At 35.1% G+C, this 20,851-nt stretch overlaps 1 protein-coding gene across 1 annotated transcript in view; it reads right to left on the reverse strand.

Annotated features, from left to right (window-relative positions):
• SYT1 (synaptotagmin 1) overlaps positions 1-20,851 on the reverse strand; it is a 466,909-nt gene that overhangs the window by 325,166 nt on the left and 120,892 nt on the right. The window contains exon 3 of the mRNA XM_035002083.1: positions 13,664-13,712. The gene's annotated coding sequence lies outside the window, so the exon portion shown is untranslated. The remainder of the gene's footprint in view (positions 1-13,663; positions 13,713-20,851) is intronic.

Genomic DNA, 20,851 nt, shown 5'->3' on the forward strand with positions numbered 1-20,851 from the left:
TAAAGACATATTAAAAAGTCTGTATCTAAAATTTGTTAGGTAAGGAATGAGCAAAGATCTTGTTTTCTCATATATGAAATGGAAGTATTTTGGTAATAAGAAAAATACACTTCTAAATTAGTGAGCAAAAAACCATCTAAGATTTGACTTCTAGTCTTATATAAAACTCATTTCCCTCATTTTCACTGTGAGTTCTGAAGCACTCTGAAATATTTATTTTTTCAAATAAATTTCTTTGCTGAAAGAAAATAAGTTTATGTGAAATACTATGTGAGAGATTAAATCATTACATTTTTACTTATATCTTTGGCCTGCTTTCCTTTCTTCCTTTCTTCCCGTCCTTAAGTCCTTTTTTTTCCCTCTCATTTCTCTATCCCCTACCTTCTGCATTCCTTTCTTCTTTTCTCTTTTCTGCAAACATTATTTGAGGACAGCCCTCAGTCCTGGCACAGGCTCTGGTACTGCTGAGTGACTGCATAGAATCATATAGTGTGTGCCAGGCATTGTGCGAAAAGTGCTGGATTGATTTCTGGAATGGTGGGCTCTGAGGAGGTGGCTAGGTTCCGATCCTGCTGGCTGTTTTTGCTCATATCCAGCAGATCAGATGGGTCCTGCAGTAGAGGCATGTCCTAGATGCTCTGGGAATATGAGAGAGAGGGAGAAAATAAGTCCGCTTAGGAAGAGGTTAGGTTAGGCAAAGTAGGGTCAAACTCTTGAGCAAAAGCTCTGGTATTTGAAAGAATGTCATACTTTCTGGAATGGTGAGTAGGGTGGTTTTGTGTTTCCATGGAGCTGGAGGGTAACATACCTGTTGCTTTATCTGTTTTAGTTTTTCTTCTATTAATCTCCCAAACTTTGTTGTTGTTGTTGTTGTTCCCACTGTCCAGTTGTTACTTCCCATCCCAAATGACCTCAGAGATTCTGATGTTATTGGGTTTTGGAACTACTAGTGATTAGAGAGAAATACACTTACTACCCATTTTCATGTTATCTAATCTTTGTGTAATACTATAAGGTATTCTCTGTGTGTGTGTCTTTCTGTTCTCCCCTCACCCCTTGGTTTATTCATGTATATTGAATGACTAGGATCCTTTGGTTTTTATGGAAATGTGGGAACAGACTGCACAGACTGGAATGTCTTTAAAGGCCAAAGATACCATGAGCCGGGATCCTAGCAGGAATAGGAAATAGCTATGTATATATTTCCTACAAAGGTTTCTGGGGCATCGAAGGTTGGTTTCAAAAACATTATGCTTCTGATTCAGGCAAGTATTGCCTGGGTAAGCATAATCTCAAAAATTCTTCAAGGGCATCAACAGGCAAATTCTCCAGCTGCCTTCTTCCCTGATAAAGTACAAACATACACTAGTAGTGGTAGAAATGAAGCCGTCTTGGGCGCCTGGGTGGCTCAGTCGGTTAAGCGACTGCCTTCGGCTCAGGTCATGATCCTGGAGTCCCGGGATCGAGTCCCGCATCGGGCTCCCTGCTCGGCAGGGAGCCTGCTTCTCCCTCTGACCCTCCCCCCTCTCATGTGCTCTCTGTCTCTCTCATTCTCTCTGTCTCAAATAAATAAATAAAATCTTAAAAAAAAAAGAAAGAAAAGAAATGAAGCCATCTTTTGAAATGATGCTTAACAAAGGAACATATTTTAGCACAAGAAAATCCATTATCCATTTCTGAATCTAGAGCCTCTAGATGGTCTCCCCAAAAGTAAGATGGAATGTAAGGCATAGATACCAGTCTTGTGAGGTTAAAGAGGTACCATATGTGAAACTGCTAAACAGACTGTGAAGTGCTCTGCAAATCCAAACAATATTACTGTCATTTTAGATTAACTAATAGTCGAACATGGTGAGAAAGAAAGAAGTAATTACTATTGCCTTGGCAAGTGACTTAACCTCTCAGAGTCTTACTTTCCTCATGTGTAAAATGAAGTAATGACACCTACCTTGTAGAATTGGCAAAATTATAGATAACATGTACAGTCTGCTATACACAGAACTTGATAAAGGGCAGGAATTTCATAGATTATAGTATTTTTATTATTATAGCAGACATTTTTAACCATCCACAATTTTGGAAAAAATTGAAAGAAGATAATCTTTTTAAATTTTACAAATAAACCAAATACTTGCAATTCAAGCTATTTGGGATTCCACATCTTCAAAAAAATGAGAAAACACCTATAATTTTATATTTCAAGTTTCAGTGAGCATGGAGGATTTCTGAGTGGAGTTTAAGCCTTTAAAGAATAAGGGGTGCATTGAATGTCTGGAAAAATAAAACAAGGAGGAGAAGAGAAAAGAATAACAGAGAAAACAAAGCTCTTTTATGGCAGCAGCCCCGGACAAGTGGGTGATTTTCAGAATGATAATAAGCACTCACCACCCCATGCTCGGGGCTGCTCCAGCTTCATGCGCAGTGGGGAACCTTCTTTGTCCTTCAATATCAAATTGTACATGCAAGTTATTTGTAACAGAACATTGAAAAGTCAATGGAGTCAAACCTGGTAGGCAGCTACTGTCAGAAAACATCTGAATCAATAGGACACTATCAGAATAGTCTTTCCCCAGCAAAACACAAAACTGTATTAACCAAAAGCATGACAGCACTGTGAAATTTCCTCACTATGGTAACTTAAAGCAACATAGACCTTGGGAAGCAGGTCTTGGTGCCTCACCAACAGGCCAGGAAATAACAACAAAATGTTATGGATCATACTATTTAGCATAACCTAAGAGATATGGAAAACCAGCACGGCAGTAAGTCGTATAAGATCACTACGGAATGCCCTTTCCTTTGTAAACTTTCAGGCAGTGTTAAGCTACGTCCACCTGCTGGCTTCCAAGTATTTCTTAACATCATACTATTATATTTAATTTTAGAATGTCCATTCATCCCACTGAAATGTGAATTACTCTCCAGTAGAGACAGTGTGAGGTGGCAGAAAGCAACAGTCCTGCCTCTAGAAGTCCTAATCTCAAAATCCAAATTTCACACTTACTGTGAAAATCACTTACTCTTTCTGATCCTCAGATTCCTTATCTGTAGAATGGGGATAAAGCTTGTCTGTTAGAAGACATATACAAATATATATACATATGTATATGTGTGTATCTTAACATTCAACAGATGCTAGCTATAGAATTATTAGTAAGCATACAAGGAATGTTTGTTGAAAATATGAAGGTACTGATTGAAGATTCATCCAGTACATGTTGGGGGATAATATTTCATAATGCAGATGAGAAATTAAATGGCAGTATTAGAAAAGTTGAAGGCTATAAATTTGTGTTTCCATTTTGAACCAACAATTCCCTCCTTATTATTCTATTTTTTTTTTTTAGAGAAAAGGCAATTTAAAAATACCTCTAACTTTGCAAATCTTCTAAAGGTCAGTCAGTATATAAAAACATCAGATAATTAAGTGAAGACAGGCTAATTCTAGTCTGAGCAGTTAAAATGTGGCATATTTATGACTCAGAAACCCTAAATTACCTTAAACTCCTCTATGTCTTTTACTGATTGCCTATACTGAATTAGTTTTCTGTTGTTGATTTTAGAGTTTATGATATAAAAAGAGAAATGTCCTAGAAGCCACAAACTTACTGCATTTTTATATTTGCATCTTTAATTAGGCAAAAAATCCACTTAAAACAACTAGATTATTCAATAAATTATAGATAAATGGATAAACAAAGTGTAGTATATACATACAAAGGAATTATTGAGCCTTAAATGAAAGGAGATTCTGACACATGCTACAACATTGAAGGTATTATGCTAAGTGAAATAAGTCAGACACAGAATACTCTATGATTCCACTTATATGAGGTATCTAGCATAGTCAAATTCATGGAGTCAGAAAGTGGTATAGTGATTTCCAGGCAGTGGAGAGAGGGAATGGGGAGTTATTATTTAATAGATATGGAATTTTAGTTTGGAAAGATGAAGAATTTCTGGGGGTAGATGTTGGTAATAATTGTACAACAGTGTGAATGTACTTTTTTTTGTGAATGTACTTAATACCACTGAACTATACACTTAGAAATGGCTAAAACAGTAAATCTTATGTATATTTTATCACAATTTTAAAAAGGTCAAAAATAAATTATAGACTTGTCTAAGGCTAAAGCTGTAGCTCCTGAAAGTAAAAGCTTACTGTAATGGAGTGTTTGGGGAGGTAGATAAAGCTAGCTTTAAGTGAGGATAAGTAAGAGAAGAGAGAACTTTGGATAAAGCCGGCACTATGAAAGATCTGGGTTAAAAAGTCAACACTTTGGTTCAACTGGCCTTGAGCAACTACTCTGTGCCAGGGTCTGGGATAAAAAGATGATTTGCCTACCATCCTGAGGGATTTCACCCCTCGTGCAAAGAGAAACTCTTCAAACATCATTTTGGTGTAAGTCTGAGAAATTAGTGTGTCTAAGAGGAGAAGTTTTAGCATTACATAGACCTAAGTCTAAATCAGGCTCAAAAATTATAAGCTATGTTACCTTGAGGAATTTAGTTTGCTTCTCAGAATCCCTCATTTATGAAATATGGATATAAACTTCTCAGAGAAATTACATGTAAGGCATTCAGGAGGAAGTAAGTGTTCAGTTCCTAATGGTCACTGCCGTGTAGTAGTCCTAGGACAGAGGTACGGGCTGGTTGGGGCTGCCTGACAAAGCTGGCAAGATCAGGTGCTATAGGCTGGTCTGGCCTCACTGTGCCACCTCCATACTTGTTGATGCCAGCCCAGAAAGAGCACAGCATTTGTCTGAGCAACACTAGTAGGTGATTATTGAAAGCATATATTTAAGGACACCCGGATGGCTCCGTCAGTTAAGTGTCTGCCTTTGGCTCAGGTCATGATCTCTGGGTCCTGGATCCAGCCCTGTGTTGGGCTCCCTGCTCAGTAGGGAGTCTGCTTCTCCCTCTCCCTCTGCCCCTCCCCACCGCTCATTCTCTCTCTCTCAAATAAATAAATAGAATCTTTAAAAAATAAAAAAAGAAAGCATATATTTACAACCATAGTTATAATAAATACTAAAGTTAAAATTTGAAGGTGATTACCTTGATCTTAGTTGTCAAATAGGATGAATGGTACAGATGGTTGCAATGGGCTGAATGTTTGCTCCCTCCCTCCCCCGCCAAAACTCACACACTGAAATACTAACACCCTTGTGATAGTGTCAGGAGGTGATTAAGTCATGAAAGTGGGGGGAGTCCTCATGAATGGGATTAGTGCCCTTATAAAAGGGACCTCAGAAACCTCTCTCACCCTCTTTGCACCACATGAGAATATAATGAGAAATCTGCAACGCGGAAGAGGGCTCCTACCAGAGCACAACCACATTTGGACTCTAGTCTCAGATTGCCAGCCTCCAGAGTTGTGAGAATAAATTTCTATTGTTTATAAGCCACCCAGCCTGTAATAGTTCATTATAGACTGAACTAATGAAGGTAATGGTACAAACAAAGGTATTTCCTTCATATGGAAGGGCTACTTAAATATTTACTTCATGAATTGATGCTTTTGTATTTGGGGTAAATTTATTTTAAATTAAAAAAATTAAAATGTAGACTAATAGTGTACTTTAAATACATTACAAGAGAAAAAAAAAAAAGCACAATTTCTAGCCTACTATACCTCATTGACAGAGCTTCTATCACAAGCCTCACAAAAACCCCTGGGAAAACTTGTAGGTATTAAAATAAAGGAATTCTGGGCTCCTATGTAGAGGATTGGAAGGAAATGTAAAGAGCAATGCAGGGATGCTGCATCTAGAACCTGTGTTTCCTATCCCCAGGTATCTCCACCCATATGACCTAAGTTCACTTCAGGATCTCGCACTGCCGAAAATCTCTTGTCATTTGCTTATGAGGGGTTAGGCAGGGCAGGAAGAATGCAGGGCTGGTGTAAATGCTTTGACTCTGTTTCTTTTTTCTCAGACATTTTCTCATACCAGTCACCCTGAGGCATTTTGATTAAGAGAAAAGTGAGGCTGGGAAATTTGAAGCCAAAGCAACTTTAAAGAAATGGCAGCTAGAGACTCTCTGGTGGGAAGCAGAATCATATCAGGAAACAGGCAAAGGTTAGAAAGAGATAAGTCAGTGTGGAAAACCAGTTGAACTTATTGTCCACATTTTGGACAGGTCAATTGAGTATCAGCAAAAATGAAGAAACATTTTGCCCCTGTCTTCCTCTCACTCATCCAGTCCGATCCCCAAGCCTGCAAATACCATGATTCAGTGCAGACTGTGGGTTTTCATGGGTTTGTGCAAACACTCTGGGCAAATATCCATCCTATGAAATGGAAAGAAAAACATCTTAAAATGTATCTTGTTCCATAACTCCTTCATAGGTTGAGGACTGCCTGTATTTTCTCTATTATTTTCATTGTCTAAATGACAAATTTGGCTTTGCCTTTGTAAAACATATTGATAATTGTGCAAATCTTACCATAATTGGAAGTAATGGGTACATTAATAATTATACAATTACGTAAACCCATTTTTCTAGAACTATGTTAATAGACTTAATTCAGATAAATATTAGCACATATACAATGCTTTAAGACATAATTTGAGGGCATTAAGAAAATCTCTAAAATTAGAAAAAAGTATTTTAAAGTCCAAAATGAAGGAAAATCCAAGGCTAAGTCTTTCATAGTTCAATCATTACATTCTTAATAAAAAATAAATAACTTCCCAGGAGAGGTTATAGCAAATTGTGTCTATGCTAGATGCAAACATGAAATCGATAAGCAAAAACCCTGAGCAACTTGCAAAACTGGTGCTAAGAATTATTTCTTCCAAGACATTTCAGACTATTGAAAATTCAAATAATACTGCTTTGGGGGTCATTGAGGTAGCAAAACAAATGCATTTTGAGCATTCTTTTGGAGACGTTATTTCCTTATTCTGAAACATTTTGTACCAATTCATAAACACAGGCTTTGCCAGGATTCTTTTGGAAGTGGAAAATAATAGCAGGGTTAAGAAATTTATATTAAGCATAATAACGGGACATAAGTTGCTCAAATGTACAATGGAACATATGCTGAACCAGATTTTTTTGTAATTTAGAGTAGAAAACTGCCTGCGATTTATGTAAGGATTAAATTTTAAAGAGGAGAAAAATGACAAGATATTTACCGCAAATTACATTTGCGGACATAGAAATGATTATTACTAAGATTGGGATATACTTATCTTTAGAGGCAGAACAAGATTTGACATTAAAAGAGGGAGTGGTATTACTACTGATATTCCATGTCAGTAGTATAAAGAGAATTTTTATGGTATTTGCAAAAGAATGACTTAAACAACAAAGACAATTAATAGATATAAAATTAACAGAAAAATACTTGAAGTACTAAACTGAAGAGAAAATTCATAAAATATTCTTTATCATAGGGAAAACAGCAAAAAGAGCAATTTTGTTTTCTAAAATTTCCTTGGTGAAAAAATAAATTTTGTGATTTCAACTTCAGATATCATATACAAATTTTTATTTAATTTTATGAAAGGAGAATGTATCATTTTGCCATGCAATGGCATAAAACTATCCTTAATTTTAAAATGGTTTATGTAACAACATATGTTGAACATATTTTATTTCTGGAAGCCTGCTGAGCCTACAGTTCGGTTAGGTTTATTTTCTCTGGAGAAAATGACCCCATTTGTGATTCCAAAGTAAATAATTTCATGATAGGGTAGAAAGCCCTTTTGGTAACCTACACATCATAATGCGGACTGATTCAACTTACCTATAGGGCCATGAAGACTGTCAAAATGTCTCAAGTCTTCCTTTTGACCTCTGTGAAGAGGAGTCATGCTACAGACCTTGTCTAATTTTAGTATTTGCTTTAAGGGGGAAGAGGTCTTCAAGGAGAGGGCTCATGGTGGACCCTTCCCAGAGCATGTCTACATCCTGCTGTATCAAAACCAAATTTCATCTTGCATTCAAGATTTCTAACCATCCTCCACATCTCTTCTTTCTTCCTTCACACTTGCTTTCCTCAATTCTTTGCAGACTTGTGTATGTTTTATAATTTTAAAAGGATGCCCCCTTAATATTTCAAAGGATATATCCTTAATAACAAATATAACAAACAAATTACTATTTGCTTATACTCTTGTGCTAACTTCTGTAATAAACACATAATCAACATCCATGGAATTCTCATATAAACCTATAAAATATGATTTATTATCTTTATTTTTTTTATTTTTATTTTTTACTTTTTTTTATTCTTATGTTAATCCCCATACATTACATCATTAGTTTTAGATGAAGTGTTCCATGATTCATTGTTTGTGCATAACACCCAGTGCTCCATGCAGAATGTGCCCTCCTCAATACCCACCACCAGGCTAACCCATCCTCCCACCCCCCTCCCATCTAGAACCTTCAGTTTGTTTTTCAGAGTCCATCGTCTCTCATGGTTCGTCTACCCCTCCGATTTCCCCCCACTTCATTCTTCCCCTCCCGCTACCTTCTTCTTCTTCTTCTTTTTTTTTCTTAACATATATTGCATTATTTGTTTCAGAGGTATAGATCTGAGATTCAACAGTCTTGCACAATTCACAGCGCTTACCAGAGCACATACCCTCCCCAGTGTCTATCACCCAGTCAGTAGATAAGGATATTGAGGAAAAGAGGTCAAATTGTCTTCCTAAGGTCATATAGTGACTATGTGGCAGAAATAGAACCTGAATGTAGCTCTTTCATCCATTGCCAACATTCTAAATTACAAAAATAAATAATGTAACCTAAAATAATGACCTGGTACAGACAAATAAGTGAATAAATCAGAATATTAGAGCAAATCAAAATTAGCATAAATTATTCAGATAGTTAAATCATTCATTTTGACCTTTTATTGACTTTAGACTTTACATGATATGCTTTAAAACCAACTATACGGTTTTAAATATTTCTACTTTATCTCTTTCATAACTGTACAAGTTATATTTCAGAATCATGAGAGACGATAAAGTTTTCAGAACAAAATAAAGACAAATATCAATGGGAGCTTCCAAATCAGATTGTTTCTAGAAATAATGGACAGAATTCTATCAATAATATAAAGTAGCTAACTTTATTTAGTACCTACTATCAACAAAATAACACTATTTCAATCACTCATTGAAGAAATTAAAACATCCAGAGGTCTACTAAGTAGCCTTACAACTGTAGCTAATAAGTAGTGAAGCTGGAATTTGAACACAGAGTGAGTTACCATTCTTTAGTATCCTTGGAAATAACTAAGTCATGAAATCTGTTTTAGCTTTATCGTAAATAATAATCATTGTGGAAAACCCATTTTACCCAGTGCCCCAACGAAAGTGATAAGACTGCCAATCGTTTGTTAAATAAAAACATAGTGATTCTGATCAAGATTAATCAGGTGAATATCTTAAAGAGATAGTCTATTATTGTAAGTCAAAGTACTATTATTATCTATATAAAGTGAACATTCCAGTATTTGTAGTTGTACTAAATATAAGCTACTTGATGACAGAGGCTGTGCTTTGTTTACTCCTCGATCTCCAACATTTGGGAAAATGTATATAGTAGGTACTCAATAGCAACTATTAAATAAAGAATAAAGAATAAATAAACAAAAGAATTTCCAAAATAGTACCAAAGACTTAAAGGAAATAAGTCCAGACAATGTAGTAAGCATAAAATATCTAGGAAGCACAAATTGTGAGCATCCATTTTGTGGTAATAACTTTTATAAACAAAATAAATATAATTCTGTTCCTGTAGGTGACCTTTTATACTTATGCCTATTATCCATTTCAACTTTGTTTCATTTTTTTATCTAAAGATAGTTGTCTTAAATAATTAAATTCTCCTACTGTGGTTTAATTTTAGCATCTGAAGAAAAAATCTGCATGATTCAATTTAATGTTTATTGATAAGTGATAAAGAAAAGTGGTATCATATGTACATCAAATATTTTACATAGACCAATGACACTTTAAAAAGATCTATTCTTTACTTTTATCTCTTCTCACCAGACCATCATTCATATAGGAAAATGCACTGTGCCTGGCCTTTACCAGTTGTGATGTGTTTAGTTAAAAGTGATAACCTGGAAAGGGATAATCAGACCTGAGGTCAAAGGGTAATTCTGCTGCTTACTAATTAGTCTGACTTTATAAAGCTTTCATTTCTCATTTTCACTTATCTGCCAAACTGTGATAACTTTGGAAGTGTTCTTTTGATAATTAAATGAAATATGATTAGTAGAGCATCTGACATAGACAAAGAACTCCAAAAATGTACCCCTTCGTTTCCTAACTCTCCTTCTTTTATATAAGAACTCATCTTAGGCCTATGGGTGAAAAAGCTAATCAGGATGAAGGGTAAATTATAAATTCAAGGAAAGGGAACATTTTTTTTTTTCTGGAGGACCATTATTGTCTAGAACAGACAGCAATCAACAATTTTGGTTTCATCATCAACACACTGTTGTAAAATAATATATTGGATTCCCAAAACAGCAAAGGCAAATTTTCATAGAAAAGGAAGTTCTTTTTACAGTAATAAAAGGTTTTCCATAATCATATAATAGCCAAAATTTGTAATTAAACATCATTATACTCATTATCTAATTTGATCTCAGAAAGTCTTGGGAAGTAGACTTGACATTTTTTTTTCCATTAGCCAGATAAGAAAACAGAGAATCAAAGAGGTAATTGCTTAACTATTGTTGATGGCAGATTGTATGTATGTATTAATGTTATATATTATCATCATTATTATTATTATTATCATTATATGGTAGTTTTTTAGCTGTGTGATCTCCCCGTATGCTCCAGGACTCCTCACTATGAGAAGGGGAGTTGGGTGAGGCCAAGACTCAAACTTAGATTCTCTCTGTGTATATAATTCTTTCCGCCATAAACATCATTCTAATGAGTTGTATCAAAATATAGTTTTAGGCAGATAAGAGACAGTACAAAACTGGATTAGTGTTTTGACTGAAAAAAAATTAAGTTTTGAGAACAAGCTTCTTGAACCAATCTGAGGCACTCAGTTTTTACAGAAGTACTTTCAGTTAATATGGCAGAAAAAAAAGATAGTGGGTTGTTAATTAAGCCCGAATTTTTCTTGATTCTGTCACTAGATAGGAGAGCTTCGAAAAATGAGTTGACTTATCTGGCCCTTTATAAATGAGGATATTAGAGGAGGTAATGTCTGTAAAATGAACATATTACACTAGATAGATACATTTTTTTCTTAACTCCATGCTACCATTACACACACACACACACACACACACCCTTATACTTTTTGATTATAAGAACTTGTTACTTTGAAGAGAGAATGGTTTGACTAATTGAAAGTTGTGAGGGGCATTTGCAAATCGTATCTATTTACTAATGAATCACAAAACACTTTCCTAGTTAAAATCTGCTTTCTCTTAGGACACTTCTGAAAACTTCTTCTTCTATTTGGTATGCCAGGAAAGAGAGATTGTTAATAATAATCATGCTTTGAGTAAAAACATCAACTCCCAGTAGTATTTAAAGAGGTTTAGCAGATCTAAGATAATGTGAATAGTTTCTGAGAAGCATGCCTGAGCATCTGAATTTTTTTAATGCATCCTCTTTTTTTTTTTTTTAAATTTATTTGAGAGAGAGAGAATGAGAGAGAGAGCACATGAGAGGGGGGAGGGTCAGAGGGAGAAGCAGACTCCCTGCCGAGCAGGGAACCCGATGCGGGACTCGTTCCAGGGACTCCGGGATCATGACCTGAGCCGAAGGCAGTCGCTTAACCAACTGAGCCACCCAGGCGCCCCAATGCATCCTCTTTATTATTATTATTATTCAGTGTATTCATTCTATAGAGAACTGACCCTTAGAGTACCCTAAAGTACCACTGAGTGTTCAGTCATCCAGGAGAAAATTACTATTTTAAAATACAATTTTCAATGGTCCTTTCCTTATTTTCCTTATCTTTCTCAAGCACAAAAACTTTTGTGAAATATAAGTGCAATGTGCTTTAAAGATCATTAGTAATATTCTAATCAATTACCAAATCGTCCTTAAGCTATGGGCTTTGAGGCAAAATTATAGGTTTGCATGGCATCCCTATGCTAAAAAAATTTTAATTAATAAGCCTTGATTTAAATGCAAATCGTACAAACTTATTATTCATGAGCTTGCAACGCAGACACATATTCTATAAAGACAAGGAAAAATAGTCACTGCATTATCCAGTGTCTTCACTTTATATCATACTTCATGTTATATACTGACACACCTAATTCATGAACTCTTTGGAAGATAGGACCTATATTAAGACACTTGTAATGTTTTGACAATATCATTTTAATTCAGAGTATTTCTCTTTGTAAATATTTTATGAAATCATTAAGGCATAAACTACACTTTTTAAATTTGGGCTTGAGTTAGTCATTTTTCCTTACAGTTATTTATGAGTCATTTAGCATGTCCTTGTTAAATAAAAGACAAAGGCTAAAAGGAAAAACTACTTCAAAGCACAAAACACACCAAGAAAATGCATGATTTCTTCCTTGGAAATATGTATGTTATTTTCTCTAAGATTATTCCAATTGAGCAGAAGACCTCATTACTTGAATCAATCCTCTCCAAAGGATGCCATGCTAAATCCTGTTTTAATATAATTGTGAAAAGTACAGTTCAAATCAAGCAACTTACGTAAGTCACACCTGAATAATAGACAAAATCACTTAAGGATAGATCAGAAAAACAGCCACTGATGGCTGTTCACAGTGAAATTATAAGATGAATAAGAAATTGTGAAGGGCTATGGTAAATATTATCTGGTTCTTGTATAAAGAATGTAAAACAAATATGTATGATTCTGTCATTCAAAAATTCAACGTGGAAGTGAATTTGCAGACTCATTTCAAGACAATCATGGCATTACAGTGATATAACATGGTTCATCAACATGGACTTTTCCATCTTTATTATTTTTGATATTCACGTATCTAAAATTTATAATTGTTTGCACCTAGGAAATCATTTTAGCGTTACCAATTCTACCATAAGGAATGGCATCAAAAATTTTAACTTTGTTTCACAAAAACATATTTAGGAAAACAATTATTACTATCAATTAATTGCTATGTAAAGATATACATGTCGTAGTTAAGTTGTGAGAAGATTAGAAAGAAATGTACTAATGAGATTAAACTATAGATTTAAATCCTACAGATGTTGGCCATTTTTCTTGATAATTCTAATTTAATGACTATAAACAAAATAAGCATCTTGATTCTGTTTCAAATTTTGTTCAAAATGAATAAATTTTCTAGCACACACAGAGAACACAAGACACTTTGATTAAATTTTACTTATTTTTTTCTTCTTTAGAATTTAAAATGATATGATGCTAGTCAAAAGATATGGTGGAATCAACATAAACATTTCTGCCACATAGATGTATCACAAGGATTACCTTGGCCTCTTATTTAAGAGGATTATAGGATAAATGATTTTCAGTTTACTCCAGTAAATTGGGATTAAGTTTTAGAAGGCTCCATTTGCTTACTGTATTAATCTCTTATCTTAGAAAATAGAAAGGCGAATGTTTCTGTAAAAGAAATTTGTAAGACCTCATTTTATAGGAGCCCTAGTAATATTACTGTATCATGAAAGTACTTACTGTTCTGTTAGGAATTCTGGGGTATTTTGTTCTTTCGGATTCTTTTTCTCTAAAGGAAAACAACATAGGTACTGTTAGTTGACTGCATAGTTCAATATCATTTCAGAATGTCATAATTATAACTGATTAATTTTATTATGTAATATTTCTACTTAGAAATACAATAAAATGTCATGTAGGTTTAGCATATATAGTATATGATAGATAAACAGGGATTTTAAAGTTGGTTGGAAGGGCTAGAGATGAAGATTCTGTGAGTAGTTTATGCACTGATTTTTGTGAAAAGTTAATTATGCTTCCTTCTTGAAAAATGAAATAATACTAATCTAGGTAGACATTGTTAGAGAATATTACATTATTAAAAAAGAATCATATAATTATTAATTGCCTGGTGCTATATTTAGTATTGATATGATTATAGTTCACCCTTGAACAATGTGGGGGTGAAGGGCACCGACCCCCCTTTCAATCAGAAATCCTTGTATAACTTCTGACTCCCACCAAACTTGACTACTAACAGCCTACTGTTGACAAGAAGCCTTCCTGATAACATAAACAGTCGATTAACATATATTTTGTATATTATATCCTGCATTCTTAGAATAAAGTAAGCTAGAGAAAAGAAAATGTTAAGAAAATACATCGACAGTACAGTAGTGTGTGTGTGTGTGTGTGTGTGTGTGTGTGTATCCACAGGTTTAAGTGGACTTTGCAGTTCAAACCCATGTTGTTCAAGGGTCAAGTATATATATATATATTCTTGTATACATATATACATGTGTATATATATATGTATATATATATATATATCCCCCATCAGGGGTAAAGAGAAAAATAATCTCATATCACTGCATTAAAAAAAAAAAAGTACAACTTCTAGTTTAGGGAGTAAGAAAATGAAATCCTTCCCGAGTCAATATCAGGAATTGCTTTAGTGTAATAAAGATGTCAAGAATTTCTGATTTGATTTGACAAGTTAGCAACTCACAAATGAAAATTTCACAGTACTAGAGACAAGTACCTTTTTATATAAGTTCTCATCAGTTTTAGTCTTCAAAAAATTTAGGTAGAATGAAAACCAAGAAAGAATGAAATATTTAGAAACAGGTTCATAATAGGCATGTTACTCTGTTTTTAAGAGTTCTTACAGTGTCTAGGTTCAGCAGAACTACACAAATATTATAACGCCAGCAGCTCTGGCAGTTGGCTCATATAGGTACTCAGCGTGAAAGATCTGAAGTGACAGCTATATTTCCAAAACTGCATTTACTGCATCTGTTCAATGGTTAAGCCTCCGAGGTCTGCTTTCATTTTATTTCTGCTTGAAACTCAACTGTTTTCTAGTAAAAGCCATTAGAAAGAGCATTGCAAAAATGCATTTAGATTTGCCTGGCTGACTCTTAAAATACGACTTTGAGCTACAATTAATTTTAGATAAGATTTCTATATATAGTTTCCGTGTACTGACACTTTTTTTATTAAAACAAAAACTACAACCAAATTCTACGAGTGCACATACTAAGGAATCAGAGTGACATAGAGCTCTTTACAAGAAACAATGGGGGTGAGGGCGCCTGCTGGAATAAATGAAGGTTTTCTACTAAAAAACTCAGAGAATATTTGACATTGTATGTATTGTACATTAAGACTTACAAGGCTGGCTTCCCAAAGGGATACAGTGAAAGGATTAAACAATTTTTGTGACTTACGAGTCATCTGCAGGGATTTGATTTCATTTTGGTTTTGCACGCACATCTATCACAAGGATGAATGGGCAAGCCTGTTCTACTGTAAGGGACAAACAGCTATTTTACTTTCAATCTATGCACTGAATATGGATGTGCATCGTATTTTTCTGGTAGCTAATTTCTCTCTCTTGCATGTATAAACATCTCTATTTTAGAAGAAAAAAAGTGAAAATAGCACAGGATGATTTTGCACTTTGCGCCAACTATCTGGCTTTTCAATAACGTAATTGGTATCAGTAGGTCTGATTCAGACAGTTTCCTGGTATTGAGACTTGGTACTTTCATGTGTTTATATGATACTTCAAAAAATGTGAATCTTTTTAGGTAGATTTATGTATTTTTCACAAAACAGTATGAGCATTCATACTCAATAAATCTGATGACACTTTCACATTTTTTAATGCAGTTTTAGAAGCAGGCCTGACATGGAGAATAAAGAAAATAACTGAGACTTAGGGATTACTTTTGCTTGACAACAGCTAGAAATTAAACTGCTGTACCTTGCGGCCCTAATCATAATTCTATTTACAGAATTAAGCAAAACACTGTATGCTTTCGGCATAAATATTGCAAATCGTTGACTTGTTTTGTGGGAGGAGGGCACTTTTGTATTCATTTTAATGATGAATATTTTAAAATGCACAGCTGTATTTTTTGCAAAAGGACCGTTTCAAGGATGACAAATAGCTAATGTTAATATCCAAACTTTGTTTAAAATATCTCAAATATTTCATTTTGATGAAAATATTGGTTTTAATGGAACTTTTACTAACATATCACTAACCTAAATATTTATTTAGGGTTGGATTTAAAGTATGCACTGTGAACCCTTGCAACATGGCTGTTTGTAAACATTATTCCTTTGCCCCAGGTCGACTGGGATGGCATCAAAATCCTTATCCCATGTTTTAAATCTCAAAACTGCAAATTATGGATAAACTCAGAGTTCTTTTTCTTGGGCTTCTTCCTACTGAAATGCCAAAACCTGTGGCTAGAACATAGTTAAAAAGTTGATGTGTCATTTCCTCAACACAGATATCATTAATCCTAAGGGATTTTGTTAGACATCTTTTGGCTTAAATTATTATTCTTGGAAGAGCAGTCAGCAAGCAGAGATTACTTTAAAAATAAACACTATCCAGGGCATTAGTGACTGAGTGTAAGATTTTAAACACTAAAATAAAGCATTGCATGACACTTAAATGTATCACATGATTCTAAATTTTCTTTTTTTTTTTTAAGATTTTATTTATTTATTTGAGAGAGAGAATGAGACAGAGAGAGAGAGCATGAGAGGGGGGAGGATCAGAGGGAGAAGCAGACTCCCTGCTGAGCAGGGAGTCCAATGCCGGACTCTATCCTGGGACTCCAGGATCATGACCTGAGCCGAAGGCAGTCGCTTAACCAACTGAGCCACCCAGGCGCCCTATCACATGATTCTAGATTAGATCCTGGACAAATCGACAAAAACGATTAGCTATAAAGAACAATATTGTGACAGTAGATGAACTTTGACAATGGGCTATGAATTAGACAATGGTTTTACATCAGTGGTATATTGTCTGTGCTTGATAACTGTTCTGTATTAAAAAAAATGTCCTGTTCTTAGGAATTATACTGAAATATACACTAAAATACTTGAGATAAGGCACACCAGGTCTCCAACTAATCCTAAATGGTTAGGAAAAATATATGAACTGTGTATATATACACACATATATAATAGTATATATATAATATATATAATATATATAATAATATAGACAGAGAAAATGACACAGAACAAAATCTTAACAGTTGGTTTACCTAGGTAAAGGACATATGAGAACTTCTATCCTTGCAACTTTTTTTGAGAACTTTCATGAAAGAGTTCATTATCAATAAAGAGCTTATAAAACTACTCTTAAAAAATAAAAATAAAGTGCCATTTTTCAGTATCTTTACAAAATATTTCACTGAACTGTGGCTATTTTATTTTGTTCATTAAGCACAAGATCATTTCATTCTACATGTAACTGTAAAAGATAGTGATATTTATCTGGAAAATGGAGAGCATTAGGCAATAAAAGAAAGGTAATGCATCAATTAGTAGAGTAAACAAATGTTCTATAAATAAATGCAGTCACTATTGGTACCTATGGTGCTGCTGGTAGGAATGGTAGGAAGTCAATAACACAGAATATGGACTTTTCTTGAAAGGTAGAAGGACAAAATATTTTGCCCTATATTGAGGACAAAGGAATGTTTCTATTTTTTCTTTTTTGTGTCTAACCATTGACATCCATTTAGGAGGTTTAATTTTACAAGCCTGTCCTCATTATGATAGAAGCAAATGTTTACCAACACAGATTGGAAAAGGTGGACAGGGATAAAGGGTCTACTCATTTTTCTGTTGTGATACTTTATTACACAAGTCGAAACATGTGAAAACATTTGTTGGCAGTCAGTTACAATAATGACATATTGGGTTCAACCATGTTTAACATTTTCATTATATTCAAAATAATTATTTGAGAATGGGGGGCCGATAATGAGGCAGAAGGGCTCTAAGTCAGGAGAGCCAGTTCATATCTTGAAAAGGAGGATGGGAATTAATTAAATGAGAAGCTTGGAGAAGTTAATTGGGAATGAGTAAAGATAAGGACACCATCAAAGCATGAAGAAATAAAACTATTAAAAGGAATAGCAGAAACTCACAGCACACCTAAGGGAGAATGAATCCTGTAGAATCGGGAGTGTAGGGGAGCAGAATTATGCCTTTGGGGGCCCCTATTGGCTTCTAACCCCTAGAATACTGCCTGCCACATGAATAAATGTTTGCTGAATGAATAATTATATATTGACAAAAGCTAAAATTTAGTGTATTGTATTCCTAGTCTGCTTCTGCCTCTAATGTGTGACTTTAGACAAATCACTTAATCTAATTCTATCAGCTGTGAAATGAGACAGTGGGAAAAGGTGATTCTCCAAGGTGCCTTCCAGACCTAAATATTTCTGTATATGGTTCTGTTTATTAAAATGGGCAACTGTGAACATTTTCGTAGAAGAGAATAGCCTTATATGAGTTTTAAATGAAGAGAAATGGGGAGAAATAGAGAAGAGGAATGAAAGAGCAATGCATTGATTCAAGTAATGGAAAATAAATCCCATTGAAAGCAACTTTAATATAGAAGAGAGAATGCAGGTGATTTATGGTTTTGATGTTAGAAGTGACATTTATGTGTACTATTTTTTTTTAAAGATTTTATTTATTTACGTGAGAGAGAGAATGAGAGACAGAGAGCACAAGAGGGAAGAGGGCAGAGGGAGAAGCAGACCCCCTGCTGAGCAGGGAGCCCGATGCGGGACTCGATCCCGGGACTCCAGGATCATGACCTGAGCCGAAGGCAGTCGCTTAACCAACTGAGCCACCCAGGCGCCCTATGTGCACTATAGATACAGGCATGCAGATGTAGAGATCTTTACCTGTTCTTTTTATTATCCAAGTGACTGTACACACTCCTTGCTTCCACCTTGAGAGTCCTCAAGTAAACAGAAGTGGAGAGCATTCAAAAGAAGCCATAAATGGCAGAAGTTTATATATGTGATATTTATCACAAGGTCATAGAATTAGGACTGCCCATTTAGAGAAAAGAAAGCTGAAGTAACTCTTAGGATCTATATTTAATTCCATGAAGAGCTATTTAATTCAAGATCCACCAGGCACAATTGCTTATGCCTCCATGAAGCCTTCGATAATTAACACCAGTTTCTTCATGCATTTTCCTTTCTACGAGCTTGTTGAGCATTACGCTCTATAAGACATAATTTAGCTTTCACTTCTATGTGAGCTCATTATTTTCCTCAGTTCCATCTATGCTGATTTTCAGTTGACATCTGGAGGTGGCCATGGGCTTTGCATTTGGGTTTCCCTAAAATAAGGTGCTCCCTAAAATGAGTTAGGTGCTCAGGAAACACTTGTCAGTGGATGGAGATGGGCATGATACACTTTGAGGTAAGAATATGAACTGGAATGCTGATTGGCAGCTACCAAAAATGACTTCTTGTTCATCAAGCATGGTTGGTGATCCTGGGACTTCCGTGAAGCCCCAACCTTGTTTGCTTCTCATCAGCCTATTTCCCTAGGCATTTTTGGGAGGAAGTGTTAAAGACCTATCATGGGGATGAAAGGCACACTGTTCTTTAAATAGAAAGGTCTAGTTGAATAGCCTTAAGGGCATGGGAAGCTATGACCTGAAACAAGCTTGTCATTTGAGTCTGATCCACAGAAGAGGTGAGCAAGTACCACTTTCCCAGCTTTGTCAGACCAGAGCAGAATATTTCTTATAATTCTGTTTCAAATTAAGACCACTGATTGCAATACCCCTATAAGAAAGCTGGCGTGTCAGTGATGGCAAAACTAGTGTCTCTGTGGGAAGGATGGGGTAGAAAAGAGGGAGGTGGAAGGTCCAAGAGAGAGAACATAAAAGAACCAGACAATTTTCAGAGAGTTTTGATTTCTATACAAATTCTAGGACTCCAACAATTGGAGACTGTGACTATTTAGATAAAGTAGATACATAATTGCTGGTTTTACAAAAAGCAGAAGCCAACTAAATATCTTTACAAAGGGCTCCATGGTAGCTATAAAAACTGCATATTTCTTACTGGGACAGAGGGCGTTGGTGAAGTGACAAGAAATTAAAATAAGTTGACTCACATTTCCCAGTCTTTGAAGTTGGGTGGGGAGAGTGTAGCAGCAATTCTATATACATATTTAAGGCTAAAGGAGAAAATTTGATTTATTTAAACCTTGGTTTGATGCAAATTCAAACCCAGCAAAGTGCGATGGAACAAATAAGTGGGATGTTGGGATAGGGTGTGAAATTATTATAGTTCTATGCTGAGTGCCTCAGCTGAGTGCCTTCAGTTCTGTGCTGAGAACTCAGCTGCTGTGCAGTGTTCTGAGTTTAGCTCAGCACCATGGGAAGGTACCAAGCTAGAAGTTCAAGGCCAGCCATGACAAAACCACAACTAAGGAGTGGTACCCGGTCTTCTCTATTTAATATCCCTGTAGGGAACAATCATGGAGATAAAAAAGAAAATAAGCAATTTCTTATGTTAAACTTGTCTCAAGACATCATCTTTACCTCTTTCTAGTTGGTAAATGTAGAGTGTACAAATAAAAACAATACACATTGCTTCATAGATATCCTGGACCTTGACATTCCCATGAAAACTGCCCTCTTCAGAGAGTCTTTGTGGGAGGTTATATGCCTATTTCTGGAGAAGCAGCATGATTTAAAAAAATAATTATAACTGCTATTTAATAAGCTGCATTTAGCAGATTACATATATTTATCACATTTAGATTTACAAGGATGTGGTGGTAAAGTTGTTAAAACTTTTTTGGAGTTAGTAAGTGGTGGAGCCAAGGTCTAGCTAGATTTAGCCCTGTCTA

The sequence above is a fragment of the Mirounga leonina genome, unplaced genomic scaffold, assembly GCF_011800145.1.
Source record: "Mirounga leonina isolate KUSES-001 unplaced genomic scaffold, KU_Mleo_1.0 Mir_126, whole genome shotgun sequence".
Taxonomy (NCBI): domain Eukaryota; kingdom Metazoa; phylum Chordata; class Mammalia; order Carnivora; family Phocidae; genus Mirounga; species Mirounga leonina.